Source organism: Silene latifolia, chromosome 10, assembly GCF_048544455.1.
Source record: "Silene latifolia isolate original U9 population chromosome 10, ASM4854445v1, whole genome shotgun sequence".
Taxonomy (NCBI): Eukaryota; Viridiplantae; Streptophyta; class Magnoliopsida; order Caryophyllales; family Caryophyllaceae; genus Silene; species Silene latifolia.
In genome coordinates, this window is record NC_133535.1 from 85,279,878 (window position 1) to 85,298,941 (window position 19,064).

At 40.0% G+C, this 19,064-nt stretch overlaps 1 non-coding gene across 1 annotated transcript; it reads left to right on the forward strand.

The window, feature by feature from the left end:
- Nucleotides 1-17,740: 17,740 nt before the first annotated feature.
- On the forward strand, nt 17,741-17,847 carry LOC141609970 (small nucleolar RNA R71). The gene has a single exon (XR_012527869.1). It is a non-coding gene; the product is annotated as a small nucleolar RNA R71 (small nucleolar RNA).
- The last annotated feature ends 1,217 nt before the right edge of the window (nt 17,848-19,064 follow it).

A 19,064-nucleotide genomic window follows, 5' to 3' on the forward strand; every position in this document is an offset into this window, starting at 1 on the left:
TGTGAAGGAACGGTCTGCCCAAAATGATAGGGATTTGGTTGTCCTCAGCCATGTCTAAGACAACAAAATCAACAGGGATGAAGAATTTCCCAATACGAACGGGAACATCCTCCAACACCCCCAATGGGTGTTTAACTGATCTATCGGCCATCTGTAATGTCATATTAGTAACTGTCAACGGACCCATATTTAATTTCTTACAGACAGAATACGGCATAACGCTGACACTAGCTCCTAAATCGCAAAGAGCCTTACTAATAGCAAGGTGATCAATATGACAAGGGATAGAAAAACTTCCTGGATCCTTTAATTTAGGTGGTGAATTGATTGGCAACATGGCACTGCACTTCTGAGTGTAAGCAATAGTTTCCACCGCGTCAAAGGATCTCTTCCTTGTCAAAATCTCCTTCATGAACTTCGCATAAGCCGGCACTTGAGTAATTAATTCAGTAAAAGGGACACTTACCTGTAGATTCTTCACGACCTCCATAAACTTACCGAACTACTTATCCGGCTTGGATTTTTGTTGTCGATGAGGAAAAGGTAGTGCAATAGTTATGGGCTCGGCTTGCTTGACCTTAGAAACAACTTTTGAATCGCCTTCAGCTGTCGAAGAGGTGCCTCGATCGAGTCGAGGGGTGACTCGATCGAGCTGGCTGGTTTCTCGATCGAGCTGGGGCTGACTCGATCGAGGATCCTTTGTAGGTTCAGCTCCTTCGTCTTTTTTGCTTTTATCGTCAGCTCGTGTTTCAACTTCGTCATGTTCTTTTTCATCGTCACTAAGCTCCAAATTAACCAATCCTTTGGGATGCATATAAGGGACCTCATCAACAGTAATGGGCACGTCATTCTCATGGCTTTGCAGGTCGGGATTCGCATAAGAAGTACCGCTCCTCAGCTGAATAACATTAGCTTGCTCATGAGCTTGCTTACCTTTAGGAGGAAGACCTACGGCCTGTTTTGATGGGTTTTGAAGTGCCATCTGAGCCACTTGATTATCTGGCATCTTGTTATGGGCAATTAGCTCAGAAATTTGAGCCGTCTGCTTCTGCTGCATCGACAAAGTTTGTTGCAAAAGATTGCGCAACTCTGCCATCTCATTGTTTGGAGCTTATTGAGGAATTTGTTGAGGAGTTTGCTGAGGAGGCTGTTGATATTGATTGTTAAACTGCTGGCCTCCTTGATTTTGCCTCTGATATCCCCCTGGTGGTTGATTACCACGAATGTTGGGAGGGACATAAACATTCTTCTGTGGCTGCTGCGGGTTTTGTACATTCTGACTGGACCATTGAAGGAATGGGTGTTCCTTCGTTATTTCATTGTAAAAATTGGAGAAGGGTGTACCTTGTGCACCCTGTCTATAGGCCTGAAAAGCATTAACCTGCTCCAATGTACTCATGCAATCAGCTGCACCATGACCGTCTAAACCATATCTAGCACAAGACTCCTCTACTTGCTGACTCATGGCATGAACTCTCTCCTTACTGCCCAATGATTAGGTAGTCTTTATCTCAGCAATATGGGCAGAATAGTCTCCAGCTGCGCCGCCAGGGCACTATCAACACCAGTACCTCGCGTGCTTTCTCTAAGATTTCCATACCCGGCGGTATGGGTAGCAATCTGATCAATTAACTTCCACGCGTCACCATCATTGGTGTTATCCTGAAACCTCCCATTAGCAGAAGAATCCAAAAGGGCACGATGATCGTCATACAACCCGTTATAAAACTGGTTGCAAAGAAACCACTTTGGGAAACCATGATGGGGAACTGATCGGACTAAACGTTTGAAGCGAGTCCAAGCTTCATTCAAATCTTCAGTAGCTCCTTGCTTGAAACTGGTAATTTGATTTCTCAAAGCATTAGTCTTTTGATGTGGGAAGTACCTCTTGTAGAAAACAAGAGCCAAGGAATTCCAGTCTGTAACTCCTTCAGTATCCATATCCAGATCTCTCAACTACTCAGCAGCTCCATCTTTCAGAGAGAAAGGGAAGAGCACCCGCTTAACCTGATCTTGTTTCACTCCAGCTGTTAATGGAATTGAAAAGCAGTAGGTGACAAATTTCTCCATATGTGTCGCAGGATCCTCAGCAGTTGTCCCTCCAAACATATTTCGTTCCACCAAATTGATGTAAGATGGTCGAATCTCAAAAGTTCCATTGGTAGTAGTGGGCAGCTTAAATCCTTGTGGGATAGAAGCTAAGGTCGGCTCGGAGTGACTGGCTAGAGTAGGCATGATGGTAGTTTCGGGAGTATCAGTTGTGACTGGAATTTCAGGAATAGGAATGTCGTCCTCTTCCTCTTCGTAGGACCGATCGGCTGACTCTGTTGAGCTCGCCGTCTCGACGTCAAGTATACTCAAGTCTTCTACTTGACCCACTTCTTGAGTAAATTTCCGTCTGTAGCGAAAAGTCTTCTCTGGTTCAGGATCAAAAGGGATAATCTCGGACCTATTAGACCTGAGCATACACGGAACTAACAAGAGAAGTGTGAGAATGGTCTCAAGGAACTGGGTTCCCTGAGACAAAAAGACAAAATAAACACAAACAAACTAAACAATTGTTGCCTCCCCGGCAACGGCGCCAAATTGGATGTGGCTAAAGTCGTATCACCAAATCAAAGTAAAATTATCTCAGGACTAACAAGAATAGCTAGCAGTAAGACAGGTATCGAATCCACAGGGAGGCGGTATAAGCTAAGTCTGTAAATATTTAAATTGCCTAAAGGTAACCGTTTTCTGGGGGGGTTTGTTTTGTTTTGATCTAATCAACTAATTGCAAGTAATTAAAAGGAGGTTTAAACAATAATATTAAAGGTCTAGGACTTCCGGTTCACTAGGTCAATTATTTGGGAATTATTAATCAATTGCTAGATCTATCAAGCTGTTTAAGGTCAAAAGATAGGTCGACTCAATTATGCCCTTTAGATCGATTCTAACATGCGGCCGTTATAATTAGATACAATCTATTTGATTATCGCAGCCTATATTAATTCTAACCCAATCGGCGAAAGGATTAATTCGCTACACTAATTAATAACTCAGGCCTTAAGTTAATTAACTAGAAGAAGAACAATAATCAAACAACAACTTATGCGATATCAATAGCAATTAATCAGTTTTCCCTTTTAATTAACCTAGATCCCCTTCATCCTAGATGAGGGAATTAGCTACTCATGACGATAATAACAACAACAATAATTAAGATTGAAGACATAATTAAAAGCATGAAATAACAAAGATCAATTAACATAAAACAATGAACGATTAATTATTGAGGAAAGATTAGGGTTCTAAGAGAGTATTCAACAGTATGAAGGTGAATAAAAACGTAACCTAACAATAAAGTACGAGTTTCTAATTTATAACAAAAGATAATCGTTTTTGGAAAATTCGGAAAATAAACCGCCACAAGGGTTCCTCGATTAAGCCAGAGGTGACTCGATCGAGGACAGTTGCTCGATCGAGTCCTCCCTGACTCGATCGAGGATCCTGCTTCACAGACGGCTTCCTCCTTTCTTTCACTTCTAGCCTTCGTGCTTCCTCGTTCCTCGTGCCATGCTTCGTGTATTCTACTATGCCGTCTCCGCCACGCTAATCTTAGCTTGATCATACTCATGACGAGTCATTTTTGCATCAAAACACAAAATAGTGGCAGTATCGACAATTCATTGAAATAAGGCATATAAATGATATAAAGGCACGAAAACGGTATGTAAAATGGTATAAAGGGAGCTATAAAAGTATATATATAAAAGTGATACATCAAACTCCCCCAAACCAAACCTTTGCTTGTCCTCAAGCAAAGCAAACAGGCCAAACAAAGAACAGCAAACATATGGTGAATGAATAGCTACTAAAAGAGACACGAGGCAGAGACATACCTATTAAAGCGAATCGACGGTGATACGAACGATGACCACACACACATCCTTCCTAAGCAAAACCCGACCTTCCCATGGTTGAGGTGTAGGCTATAAACATGAGAGTGTATGGAGGTAGGGATGATAGGAGAGAGTGGTAGGTTAGGGTTTGAGAAAGAGGAACTGTCGAGAAAATGAGAAATGAAATGAGTCTCGCGAACTAGCATTTTATATCAACGCATCAACCGCAGTCATACTCGGTCGAGTACTGGCATACTCCACCGAGTAGGCTCTACTCGGTCGAGTATAGGTAATACTCGGTCGAGTAGCCTCTGCTAGGTCGAGTACCCACTCCTATATGGTACCTATTCCAATCATAGCCTCTCACCTATTCCTCCCTAAGGTCCTCCTTGGTCAACAGGGTCGGTCAACAGAGTCCTTAAATATCCTGGGTATTACATGATATGGGTAATAGTTGATCGTTTGACCAAGTCAGCTCACTTTGTTCCGATGAAAGATACTTGGACCAAGATATAGTTAGCTTTGGCTTATAGGAAGCATGTGGTTCGTTTGCATGGGGTGCCTAAGGATATAGTTTCAGATAGGGATGCGAGGTTCATATCACGTTTTTGGAGAGAGTTGCAGGAGTTGATGGGAACAGCTTTGAAGATGAGTATTGCTTTTCATCCTGTGACAGATGGACAGACAGAGAGGATCATTAAGACTTTGGAGGATATGCTGCGAGCTTGTGTGATTGAGTTTGGTGGTAGCTGGGAGGATAGATTGGATCTTATTGAGTTTTCTTATAACAACAGCTATCACACGAGTATTGGGATGGCACCGTTTGAGGTTTTGTATGGGAGGAGGTGTAGGAGTCCGATTTGCTGGGATGATAGAGCTGAGGCAGTGATTTTAGGACCGCAGATGGTACAGGAGATGATCGAACAGGTTAAGCTGATCAGACAAAGATGAAAGCGGCCCAGGATTGACAAAAGAGTTATGCGGAGTTACACCATCGTGACATAGAGTTTCAGGTTGGGGACAAGGTTCTTTTGAAAATGTCTCCTATGCGTGGGGTTATGAGGTTTGGTAAGAAAGGGAAGCTGAGCCAGAATGTTATCGGACCATATGAGATTTTGGATCGTGTGGGTGAGGTTGCTTACCAGTTAGCGTTGCCGGCGGCTTTGGATAGGGTGCATAATGTGTTTCATGTATCTCAGTTACGGAAGTATGTGAGCGATCCTTCACATGTGTTAGAGGTGGAGAACATAGAAGTTGGATGAGTCCTTGTCTTATCTTAGGGTGCCAAAACAGATTCTTGATCGCAAGGTTCGGAAAACTTGGAATGGGGAAATAGTGTTGCTTAAGGTTCTATGGTCTAACCATGAGCTTGAGGAAGCTACTTGGGAGGCGGAAGAGGCTATGAGGGAGCGGTATCCCTCTCTTTTTTATCAGGTGTGTGTGGTTACGGGGACGTAACCATGTTTATTTTAGGGGGGGTAGGAGATGGTCGCATAAGGTTTTAGTGTGGTTTTATGTTAGTTTTAGTACAGTTAGTAGTTTTTTTGAGTCGGTTTGAGTTTTGGTTGGGAGTTTTGTTTTGAGTTTTGGTTATGTTGTTGTGTCGGAGTTGAGATAGTATGTTTTGTTTTTGTGTATCGGTTGAACTTCGGGGACGAAGTTCTTTTTAAGGAGTAAAGACCGTAATACTACGGTTTTCTATGTCTATGGGTACTCTATCGAGTGGGTCTTACTCTCTCGAGTAAGTATGTTTTTATACGAAACAGTAGGTGACCCGATGGGTACTCGATCGAGTACGTGTGACACTCGATCGAGTAAGGGGCACTCGATCGAGTAAGTGAGTCTTGCGGGTTATTTTAGCCGGGATTCGTTAATGACGCGTGATTAATACAAAATGTTTCCGTCATTCTTCCTAATCACTTTTTCACTTTTCAAAAGAACAAGAAGTTACGTAGTTCGCTTTCATCGTGTTATTGGCAAATCCCAAGGCTAAGGTCGTTGGATTGTCTTGTTCTTTACACCGTTGAGTTCGTCGTGTCGAGGGTAAAATTCTTGTATAATTTTTATAATGTTTTGTTGAGTTTGGTTAAAACCCTAATTGGGTAGATTTGGGGGTTTTGGGTGTATTGTGTTAATTAGGCGTTAATTGTATGCATATGTGTTATAGGAGGAGGATTCGTAGAGGAACATTACTGATTAGCTGCTGTGACGGTCTTGTGGTTGCTATTCCAGGTAGGGTTTCCCTACTCGGTTAATGTTTACATGTATTGTGTTGGTTGATCATTGTTGTTGGTTTATATCATATCGGAATTGGTAAATAGTAATTGTGTGGTATAATGTGGTTGTTGTATATTTGTTTGTGGTTTGCGAGGTGCGTCCTCGGCTGAGTGGAGTCACTTGCGGGAGTGGCTTCACGCCCTTGATTTTCCCTCTGTGGAACCCGCCACAGAGGGGATGTGCACATTTAAGAACATGGGTTCTCACTCGGATGAGATGAGCGGGGCTTAGGTGGGAACGGCTGCGGTCCCCCACTGGCGGTGTGGAATACTTGTTGCGATGGGTATTCTGGCAGGACTACACACTTTAGTGTGTAGTCAGGTGTGTGGTGATATGATGGAGATTGGTTGGTTAGATTGGATTGTTGTATTGCTTTTGTTGTTTTGTTTTATGTAAACAGTAACTGACCCTGGTTTAAATGTTTTAAAAACTGTGGTTATCCATTCGGGGATGGTGAGCAGTTATTGAGCAGGTATGAGTTGATGCGCATGGGATAGCTGGGTTGAGTCGCCACCAGCTGTTTAGAAGTTTTCCGTTGTGTCATAAACATTCTTTTATATTATTTTCAGTTGGTTTGACAGTTTTGAGAAACAGTTGTATTTACTTTATCAGTTTTGGTTTTTGGACTTGTATCACTTTAAATTCATTTATTAAAGTACGTTTCTTTATTGTCTATTTGATATACATTGCCTCGGGTAACCGAGATGGTAGCACTTCCTTGCTTTATATGGTACTGGTAAGGCACTTGGGGTATGGGGGTGTTACAATGTTCTAGTTCACAAAAATCCTCTAAATTTCAGATTAGTTTTAGTCATTAGGTTAGGTTTAGATTAGTTTAGTTTTTATTTATGTTGTTTACATTTCCCTTTAAACATTTCAAGTTATAATTCAATTACAAGTTATTTACATTTCATTCCTTGTTCTCATTTGCAAGTTCTTCCATTATCAAGGTAATTTCATTTCTTGCATTATTTTTATTATTTTATTTCTCTTTAGATAATTCACATTATGTTCGAGTAATTTCCTTAGTCTAGGGACTAGGGAAGCCATTCAATAACTAATATACGTAAAATGACAAATTAGGTTGATATAATATTGTCTAATTGTTTCTATCACATGTTTGTATCGTCACGTTTAATCTTTGTTTAAAGGTCTTATTCATTGATTAAGTTTGTTAATTCGTTCTATAAGTCGAGAGGCACGGAATCGGATTAGACTAAGCATGTGTAATAGGACGACTTAGTCATAAACGAGAGTTTCTCTAGGACCCGGTCTATGGTTAACACTAATATCGTGAAGTGAGTGTCTTTAAGCCTAAACAATTGACAATGTTATTATTTCCGAGTTTAACACAAATATATATTTACAATTGCATGTGTGATCCGACTCCCCTAGACTCCTTTTATCATATATTTTACAACGTTTTATTAGCATAACCAACCAACCAACAACCGATAAACCGACCTCGATAGAATTCAATCCATAGCAACTTGTTTAGCAACCTCCCGTCTCCTTGTGGTTCGACCCCTATTACTAAATTTATTTGTATTTAGGGAATTTATCTTTGCATAGGTGTCCGATAGCCTATCAACTACTCCCTCCGTTGGCCGGACTAAATCTTTTCGGTAACTTGTCGTTAGGAGCACCTAGACCAAAACACAATTTATAACTTCACAAACAACTCTACAATTAGTAAAGAGGCAAGTAAAGGTCGGGTCCCAAAGGACGGGAATTGAGATGAGATTTCTATTGAAACTAGTGGTGTCTTAGGGGTATCACAATTTGGGTTGATGTAGAAGGTCACTAAACTAAATAACAATGAAAGTAAATAAGCAAGATGAATTGAAAGGGTTGTAAACAATTGATAAAAAGCACTAGGGTATCATGGGGTCATAGGGGAATCATGGGAATTGATCATACAAACATGTTCTCAAATTATAAGCAAGCAATTATTGTTGTGATGGATTGAGTTGGGTTATATCTTACAATCCTAGGAAAGTTTGGGTCCCGGAGCCGAATCGATTAGATTGTACAACACCTACAAGTCGACTTAGTCTTCCCTACTCAACAACATGCATGGTCTAATGAGACTCGAGTTGGTTTATGTCTTACAAGTCTCATTGAAAAGATAGGTGATGGGTAAAAAATGCAAGGATTCATAGGCTCGCATTTCATCAAATATAACATGTGCATGAGTTGAGATCAAAACAAGCAAGCAAATAAACCATGAAAGCATATTAATTTAAGCATGAATCATTCCCCATGTTGGTTTCCCCTAATTACCCATTAACCCTAGCTAGGTCACTACTCACTCATTATCATGTTGATCATGCTAGCAAGGTTGTCAATCATACCAACAAAATGAAACATGATGAATAAATGAAAGTAATTAACATTAATTAAAAAGGGATTAAGAGAATTATACCTACTAATGATTCCAATAATAAAGCAAAGAATAAAAGATGTACTTGATGCTTGATTGAGAGGTTGTCAATCTCCCAATAATAACCCAAATAATCTTCAATTACCCAAAATAAAGGATGAACGAAAGAGAGATTAAGGAAATAAAACTTGTATTAAAACTTGATTAATTGTTGATTACAAAACTAAAGAGAGATTTGATTGATATTAACTACTCTAATAATTGATAAGAAGAACATGCTCTTCTAATTAGACTAATGGGGTATTTATAGTGGAAATTAGGTGGATGCATTAGGGTTAACTAAGGGCTAAACTAGTAATTACACTTTTGAGATTTGAGCAGGGAGACGCCGGTATTTTTCGAAGGAAGGGCTTCTTTCTTTGAAGCTTGAAGAAACGGATTTGTGCTGGACTGGAATCCGTGCGTCTTAGGCACGGGACGGGTGGATTCGTGAGCTTCTGCCCGGGCGTCTTTGGGAGAAGACGCACGTCTTCTGGAGCTGCTGCCCGGGCGTCTTTGAAGGAAGACGCACGGATTGTCGTGCTGGGGACGGCCGGATTCAGGACAATCCGCACGAATTGCTCCTCAGTCTTGTTTCTTCTTCTTTTTCTTCCCTTTTCTTCGTAAAATCCTTGGGGATTTCCTTGGGGATGCAAGGATCTTTCCTTAACATTGCTCATCTACTAAGATATGTACCAATGCCTTCTAATCTTGTCTCTCCTTGATGCTTGGTCATTGAATTCAATCAATTTAGTCTCATTTTGCCATGAAAATGCAAGGTTTGCACTCCTTTCCTACCAAGGACACAAAACCTCAAAGAATATGCAAAACAAAGAACTAAAGACAATAAATGACCCAAATATGCACTAAAAAGCATGGGAACAAAGCTAATTCGGGGACTAAATATGCTCTAATTATGGTCACATCAGATATCCCCAAACCGAACCTTTGCTCGTCCCGAGTAAAGAGGTGACAAAGACTAGGACCATTATTTAAACTAACCTAATAACATAGCCGATATGAGACAATTAGCGGGTCTCACTCCGCCCCTTCAACTCACAACAAGACAACCATGAAGTAGGATGCCTTCTTGCAAGGCAAGATGGGTCTTGCCAAAATGGCGACACATCCAAACATTAAGCACACAAAATCAAATAATGGATGCATCTACAAAAGGAATAGCCACTTCCTCATCAAGTGGCGGAGGCAACTAAAAGAGAACAAATTTAAGAGTATATAATCCTCCACAAATACTAGTTCAACACATTACTAAGGCTAAGAGGATGGCACTAAATCACCTCCAAATGGTGTTAAACTAGATTACTTTCGTCCTCAATTTCCAAATGCTTTCATCAAGAGCGATCGGATGGTATGGAATGATGATCCCTATGATGCTAGTAGCATATGACATGACAAGTCTCGAATTCTCCACAAAAGTAAAGGTCATGGATCGTCCCAAGCTCGGCAAAGTGGCTTGACAAAAAGGTTTTTTGGCAATGAAATGCTCAAATCGTTATAAACAAGGGGTGGATATGACTAGTATTCAAAATTTGACCTCATTCAACTTTCACATTTCAAAAATTAGAGATGGGGTTTGTCCCTTCCGGGCTAATGTCCTTTGCTTTCGCCAATCGCTTATTAGGCAACCGGTTAACCTCTAGACAATAGCTTTTCGGGTTGATAGTCACTCTGTCTCTGGGCGGTTGAATTCACAACCGTGTGGGGGCCCAATTCAATGGATCCCTCTCCAAAGCACATCGAAGTGGTACGCCTCCATCAAAACAACTAAAGTTCTCAACATTTCAACATTTCATAACATTTGAGGTTTCGTTGGCAATAAATTACTTCCACATAACAAAATTTTCGAAATGAGCACTTCAAACTTATTGACAGAAAGTATTTTTGGGTTGCCTTACCACAAGGTCAATCAAGGTCACCTAGACAAGTTAACCAAGTCCACATCGCATCACGGGGTTGGAATAGGTGACTCACATGCAAACCCTTGACTAGGCTTTGGGTCATGGGTCAAAAGACACTAGTATGACACAATCTAGGGTGTTTTACAACCATTATAGTAGGCAAAGTCTTAAGTTGAAAAAGTATTTGTAATGGCTTAGTTGCTCTTGTCAAAGTTCTCAATTAGGCATTTTTCAAAATATTTTATCTAGATGCAACTATATGACATGATGCAACTAATATATATACATCCTAATGCAAGTGATTCTATCAACTAATATGACATATAAACTAAATGCAAGTCCTAAGTTCACATTGTTATACCGCATCAATCAAAATAAAGCCACATAGTCATTAACATAAAGAGGAAAAAGGAGATTGGAAAGATCATACCATGCGGTCTTCATGATCCTCATGTCTCGGATGTGGCGTAGTCAATGAATGTGAATAAGGATAGAATAAACACAATATATACAACAATATATACATGACTACACTAAAAAGGAAATAAACTTGTTTTTGGGTTTTTCAATTTTCAAATTTTTATGGTTTTTCGAAATTTTTCAATTTTTTTGGATTTTTGAATAAAAGTTAAGTTAGAATTCTCCATCCCCACACTAATATGGGCATTGTCCTCAATGGCCAAAATGACGGGAAATTATGCAAACATGATGCATGATTTCTACACTAAATGCAAGCTACACTAATCTACATTATATGATGCATGGTTTTTGTTTATGACGGAGAGGATAATTTAGATTACCTCCCGTTGTGTATGCATTAACTTCCCCAAACCAATCTAGACATTATTGCTAATGTCCTAAGGTTGGGTGTAGTTCATGCACACACTATGCAATGCATGAAACTAATTTTGTCATTTTGGATTTTGAAAAGGTGGGAACAATAAAATGAGAACACCTCAATGGGGCTGAGGTGTTAGTCCTCTATGGTGCTAGGACTACTCCAATAATGATCAAGATTAATAAATAAAACAAAGAGAGAAATAGACAAACCTCAAGAGGGTAGGAGCCTCTAAAGCTTGCTAATCTTCCATCATATCAACACTATCATCATCTTCCTCACTAGAAGTGGATTCATCACCACTTTCTTCTTCACTTTCTTGTTCACCTTGCTCATCATCCTCTTCTCCTTCACTAGCTTCTTCATCAATGTTATCATCAACCTCTTCATTACCGACAACCTCATTATCACCCGGAACAACCCTAGATGCACTCGGAAAGAAGACTTCCCTATCCGCCCAACTAGGCAAAGGACATGAAGGGTCAAGTAGTCTTTGCCTAGCTAAATGAAGGAGGGGTGGATATTGGGCTAAGTAAGTATTTTTCCGATCCTCGAAGGCTTGCTTGTGCATCTCTTGCATGAGAAGAGTCAAATAATCATTTCTTGCTTCAACGCCTTCGGGCTTGAACTCTTGGTACTCGAAAGGGTAGGGTGGTGTGACAATGGAAGAGGAGGACATTTCAATTTCACCCTTTTGTTGTCGGATAATGTACTCGGCCTCTTTTGAAAGGGGAAGTAGATAGTTGGTCCGATGGACACTCAATCGACAAATCTTTGAAGGCAAAGTGAAAGATCTAGCCTCACTAGTGAGCCATCCATACTTGGTGTCAAGAGGGTTATGGGTAACCCACTTATACTTGTATATCATAGTATTAATATCAATGAGATGACCTCCCTCTTTCGCCTCATACTTGCTATCCTTGTTGAAGTTCGGATCAAAGTATTTAGCTAGAATAGTGACTAGGCCTCCATTCACAATAACGATGGTGCCTTTCTTCCCACAATCAATATTTAGCCATCTATCCACCAAAAGCCTTAGAGAGTTGAAAGGCTTGGTGAATTCCCTTCCAATGTTCAAAGCCGACTCAAGAAGAACAAAATCGAGTTTGGTGAAATGGTTGGTGTCTTTTCTTGCAATGATGGTGTTTCCTATGACCTTGTGCCACACTCTAATGCCCGGATGGTGGACTAATAGAGCACGACTAGCATGAAAGTCCTCAAATTTCCTTCCGGAAATCGCCTCCCAAAGAGGGTCGGGGTCATACTTGCCAACATTCTTAAAATAACTCGGTGAATCACTAAGACCCAAAGCTTTACCCATTTCCTCAAAGGAGATGCGCCTACTAATATTAGCTAGACGAAACTCGATGGTCTCCATAGTCTCAACCTTGTTAACTTTCAAAGAACTCAAAAATTCTAAGGTAAGGGAGGGGTATGTCAATTCTTTTGATTCAAACAATTTCTCCAACCCCATGGCTTTAAAGAAGGCTCTAGTTTTCTCAAGGACACCCAACTTATCTAAGGTATCTTCACAAATAAACTTGGTGGATAGAAATGATTTTCTAGCAAACTTGGCAAAAGTGTCCCTATGGGATTTGGAAATGAAAATTACCTCCGGATAATTCGAAAGTTGAGCAATTTCCGGAGTAGTAGATGTTGTTGCTTCCATGGGAGGTTGTTGTTGTTGCATTTCCAAGTTTGGGCTAGCTACCACCATAGCTAATGCTTTCTTTGCTTGAAGACTCTTTTGTCTTGATGAGAGTGCCTTTGCCTTTGGTGCCTTTGCCTTTGTTGCTTTTGTTGCTCCCTTAGTCCTTGCCATTGATGAATGAATCAAGAAAAGAGTGAAAATCTTCAATTTCTATTGTACCCAAATCGATTTAAAGATGAAAGGCTTTGCCTTTATGAATTCAAAAATCGACTCAAAGGTTGAAGATTTTGTTCTTGGTTTTGATTGTTATTGAAAGAGGAGTGATTGATTTGTTGTTAAAAGGATGTTTTGATTTGATTTTGGTGAATGTTTGATAGGTCCATTTTATATACATTTTAACCCCCTATTTTACCTCTATTTTACATGTCATTTGCACTAATGTTAGTGTTTGTGAGCTAATTCCGTGTTCTAGTTGTGCTTGCTTATTTTCTATTGTGTTTTGTAAGAAATTAAGCTTTTAGTAGCTTTTTCCCGTCAAAGTAGCAAGTACAAGAGTTCACGAGGCTAATGAGAGCAAGTCTTGATCATGCAAAGGAGTTTCGGGAAGCATAGGGGCATTTTGGGAAGAAATTGGAAAACCCGAGCAAGAGGAAACCAATCTTAGTTGGTGGATATGTAAAGAAATGAAATCCAAATGAAAGCCCATGATAAGAGTTTGCATTGGATGCCAAAGGATGCTTAAGATACCTTAGACGGACGCATTAAGACATAAGCATCGGATTCCGCATCAACATTAAGTGCAAAGTTAAGACGGAATTAAGAGAAATTTGAGAAATACCACGACCCCGATCGGGGTTGGGTGGCCCCGATCGGGGTTAGCCCCCTGTAGCTTATTTCCGTTACTCCCTTCACTCCTATAAATAGAAGCTTTGGTCGACACTTCTTGGACATCTCTTACACACTTTTACATATAATTCTCTCTAAACTTAGTAGTTAGTTTAGATTAGCTCTTAGTTTAGTTTAGTTTAGATTTACTTTATGTTATTTACATTTCAAGTTATAAAACAATTTACATTACAAGTTATTTGTATTACAAGCATTGTTCTTCCATTTATAGTTCATTTCCATATTGCAAGGTAATTTCTATTTACATTTTCATTATGTTTATCATTTTAATTATCATTAGTGTAGTTTACATTTTCATCATGTTTGAGTAGTTACATTTGTCTAGGGAATAAAGGAAGCCATGCATGATTAAGTAATATGTAAATGTCAAAATAAGGATAAAATAATATTGTATAATTGTTTCTATCACATGTTTGCACCATAACGTTTAATCTATGTTTAAAGGCCTTATTCATTGATTAAGTTTGTTCATTCATTCTAAAAGTCGAGAGGCACGGAATTGAATTAGACAAAGCATGTGTAGTAGGATGACCTAGTCATGGACGAGAGTTTCTCTAGGACCCGGTCTATGGTTGACACTAATATCGTAAGGTGGGGTGTCTTTAAGCCTAAACAATTGACAATATTATTATTACCAAGTTTAACATAATCATATATTTACGTAATTGGCATGTGTGACCCGACCTCCCTAGACATTTTATTTATTATTGTTTTATTACATCAAACCAATCAACCAAAGCAAACGTTAATCTACCAAGGTAAAATTCAATCCATAACAACGAAATTATAAACTCCCGTCTCCTTTGGGTTCGACCCCTAAGTACTACATTCATTTGTTGTCTAGGGTATAAATATTATCTTTGTATAGGTGTGCGATAGCCTATCAATGTTGTTGAGGAATCTTGTTTTTGTGATGGAGAGATTGAGGGTTTTGGAGTTATGGGGTTTATAAGTAGTGTTATGAATGAAGGAATGAAGAAATGAATGTGGGAGGGGGTTTATAAAACCCGAAAAATTTGAAATGCAGGGGCAAGACGGGCGGTTTTTGCTCGGAACGCCCGGATTTGGCCTGTTCTGGGTTGGGAAAAACTCGCCTAAAGACGGGCGTCTTTCAGTGAAGACGCTCGGATTTGCAAACACGGGACGGGCGTCTTTCAGAGAAGACGGGCGGATTCCTTTACAGGGATTTTTCTTGTTTTTCTCAGCCAAGAAGACGGGCGTCTTTCTTTCAGGACAGGCGGATTTTTGAAGACGGGCGGATTCCACTGCAGGACGCCCGGATTCGTTGACAGTCAGAAATTTCAAAAATTCAGCTCATAATGGACGGGCGTCTTCTACCCAATATGCCCGGATTGCCTGAAGACGGGCGGATTCTCCCGAATCCGCTCGGATTAGACCCCTTTTTACCCGGATTCAGTTCCATCCATGTACTTTGCATATCCCTTGTCATTTTTCCATTCTTCTTCATATCTCGTGTTCTTCATTGTGGGGGCACTACTAAGGCATGGATAGCCTAGGCAATTGTCATCCCCACACTAAGCTAAAGCACTACACATTAATTGAAATTATTAGTCCCTCCCTTACTTCTCTCAAACATGATAATTATCTTGATCAAAGTATAAAAATCCAAAAATGACAAAAATGCAATATAAGAATTGAAATGCAAGTTAGGGAGCTAGAAATATTTACAAATGGTGGTTTAGGGAGGACTCCACCAAACTCTCATTCTTGATGAGATGTCAAGGGGGCATGTTCAAGGTGTTGTTGATGTTGCTCAACACCTTGAAAAAGTAATCAAATGCTTGTTCATTGTCATGATAGAGGTCTTCAATAGACCTTGGCCGGTCTTGATCGATGGCATTACCAATGTAGGGATTAAAAATCCCTTCAAATACGTCGTCCCAAAGACCACAAACTTCATTAAGTTGATCATTGAAAATCTCTTGATTTGATGGAGACAACTCTCCCATTTCCTTTTCTTGGCCAATAAGGCCGTCTTCTTCATTGCTTGACTTTGGTGAGCTTTGCAAGCTCTCTTTGTCACAATTCACTTGCTCTTTGAATGGAGCATCTTCAATTTTCTTCTTCCATTGGAGTTCCGACTTCTTCCTTTCATCCTTCCGACTATAATGATCGATCATAAAACACGGTTCATGTAAATGGGGAGCTCTCATAGTCTTGTCAAGATTAAAAGTTATACTCTCATCTCCCACTTCTAGAGTGAGCTCACCATGTTTTACATCAATCACCGCACCCGCGGTCTGTAAGAAAGGTCTTCCTAGAATGATTGGAATGTTGGAATCTTCCTCCATATCAACAATGACAAAGTCCACCGGGATGAAAAACTTCCCAATTCGTACGGGAACATCTTCCCATATCCCTAATGGTGTCTTCGTCGATCTATCGGCCATTTGGAGTGTGATATTGGTGCATTTAAGCTCTCCCATCCCCAACCTTTTACTCACTGAGTACGGCATAACACTCACACTAGCCCCTAGATCACATAAGTCTTTGTTGATCGTGGTGTCGCCAATGGTACACGGTATTGAGAAGCTTCCCGAATCCTTGAGTTTTGGAGGTGAACTCCCTTGAAGTATTGCACTACTCACCTTAGTGAAGGCGATAGTCTCAAGCTTCCGGATCGACTTCTTCTTTGTGAGGATGTCCTTCTTGTATTTCGCATAGGCTGGCACGTGATTGATTAATTCCGTGAAAGGAATTGATACTTCCAAATTCTTCACAATTTCCATAAACTTTCCAAGTTGGTCATCAAATTTGGGTTTGGCTTGGCGACTTGGAAAAGGAAGTCTAATCACAATGGGCTCCTTCTCCTTGACCTTGTCTTCATTTTTCCTAGAAATTTCTTCTTTTGATGGTTCTCCATCCTTGGAGTTTTGCACAATTTCTTCCTTATCACTCGCTTCCACAACTTCATCCTCAACTTGCTTCTTCGGTGCTTCATACCTTGTACCACTTCTCAAGTGAATGACACTAACCGTTTCATGTCTTGGGGGATTACTTTGAGGTGGTTATTGCCCCTTTTGTCTTTGTGAGCTTGAAGATGCTAGTTGAGTCAATTGGGTTTCCAACATTTTCGTGTGAGCTAGAATGTTGTTGATGGTGGTTTCCTTTGCTTGACTATCTTTTTGCATTTGAGTGAAAAATTCTTGTTGATTCTTTTGCATTTGGAGGACCGCTTTTTGAACATCAAAACCTTGGTCATTTTGTTGATTGTATGGATTTTGATTTTGGAAACCTTGGTTTTGGTTGTAAAAGGGTCTTTGATTTTGGTTTCTCATGGGAGGTGGGGTGTATGTTGTTTGAGTGTTTTGAACATTTTGGCTTTTGTATGAGAGATTTGGATGGAATTTGGTGTTTTCATTGTAATAGTTGGAATAAGAGGTACCACTCTTGTATGCTTGGAAAGCATTCACTTGTTCATTTGTTCCCCTACATTCACTTTGATCATGTCCCAAAGTTCCACAATTCTCACATATCCCACTTGGGATTGATGAGGATGCCGTCATGGCATTAACATGATGCTTTGGTGATTTTGAGGCTTCTTCAAGTCTAGCCATAGCTTTTTCAAACTTCAAATTGATTGTGTCAATGTGAGCACTAAGTTGAGCACCCAATTGAGTAACGGAGTCCACTTCATGCTTTCCTCCTCTAGTACCCTTGCGAGGTCTACTATATTGTGAGTTATGGACCGCCATTTCCTCAATTTTGTTCCAAGTTTGATTGTCATCAACTTCGGTGAACATTCCATTTGATCCCATGTTGAGAATGTTCCTTGAATCTTCATATAGACCGTTCCAAAATTGTTGTACCAAGAACCACTCGCTAAGTCCATGGTGAGGACATGAGCGACAAATTCCCTTGAACCGCTCCCAAGCTTCATACAAAGATTCTTCATCCCTTTGCTTAAAACCCGTAATTTGAGCTCTTAGCATGTTAGTCTTTTCCGGTGGGTAGAATTTTTTGTTGAAAGCTAGAGCCAACTTCTTCCTAGAATCAATTCCGAGAGTGGCCTTATCAAGGCCCTTCAACCATTGTTTCGCGGTGACAATTAGAGAAAAAGGAAATAAGACCCATCGAATTTGGTCTTGAGTTACACCGGTTTGAAAAATCGCATCACAATAGTCACAAAAGGTTTCCATATGAGAATGAGGGTCTTCACTAGGCATCCCCCCAAATTGGCTCCTTTCGACTAATTGGATAAAGGCGGATTTGGCAATAAAATTTCCGGTCAAATGTTGTGGTGTGGGAGTACCATTGGGTAGGTTCTACTCGGTGGGTACGGAATGTGATGAAAACTTAAGCATTGTGGGTTGATTTTGTGTGGTATTTTGTGTTGGGTTCTCCTCACCTTCTCTTGCAAAAGGGTTGATGAACTCAATAGTTGGTTGAATATCTACAACCTCACTAATACCTCTCAAATTCCTCCTAGCAAATCTTCTATTGGTTGTTAAAGTTCTTTCAATTTCACGATCAAAAGGTAACAAATCACCTTGTGACCTTCTAGACATGCAAAATATCAAACAACTCGAAAATAATTAGAACAAACCTTGAGGAGTTTTACTTCCTCAAGGCAAAGAAAGACACAACTAATAACTATATAAGAAAATCTAAATCAAGTTAACACCGTCCCCGGCAACGGCGCCATTTTTGGCCGGACTAAATCTTTTCAGTAACTTGTCGTTAGGAGCACCTAGACCAAAACACAATTTATAACTTCACAAACAACTCTACAATTAGTAAAGAGGCAAGTAAAGGTCGGATCCCAAGGGACGAGAATTGAGATGACATTTCTATTGAAACTAGTGGTGTCTTAAGGGTGTCACAATTTGGGTTGATGTAGAAGGTCACTAAACTAAATAACAATGAAAGTAAATAAGCAAGATGAATTGAAAGGGTTGTAAACAATTGATAAAAAGCACTAGGGTATCATGGGGTCATAGGGGAATCATGGGAATTGATCATACAAACATGTTCTCAAATTATAAGCAAGCAATTATTGTTGTGATGGATTGAGTTGGGTTATATCTTACAATCCTAGGAAAGTTTGGGTCCCGGAGCCGAATCGATTAGATTGTACAACACCTACAAGTCGACTTAGTCTTCCCTACTCAACAACATGCATGGTCTAATGAGACTCGAGTTGGTTTAT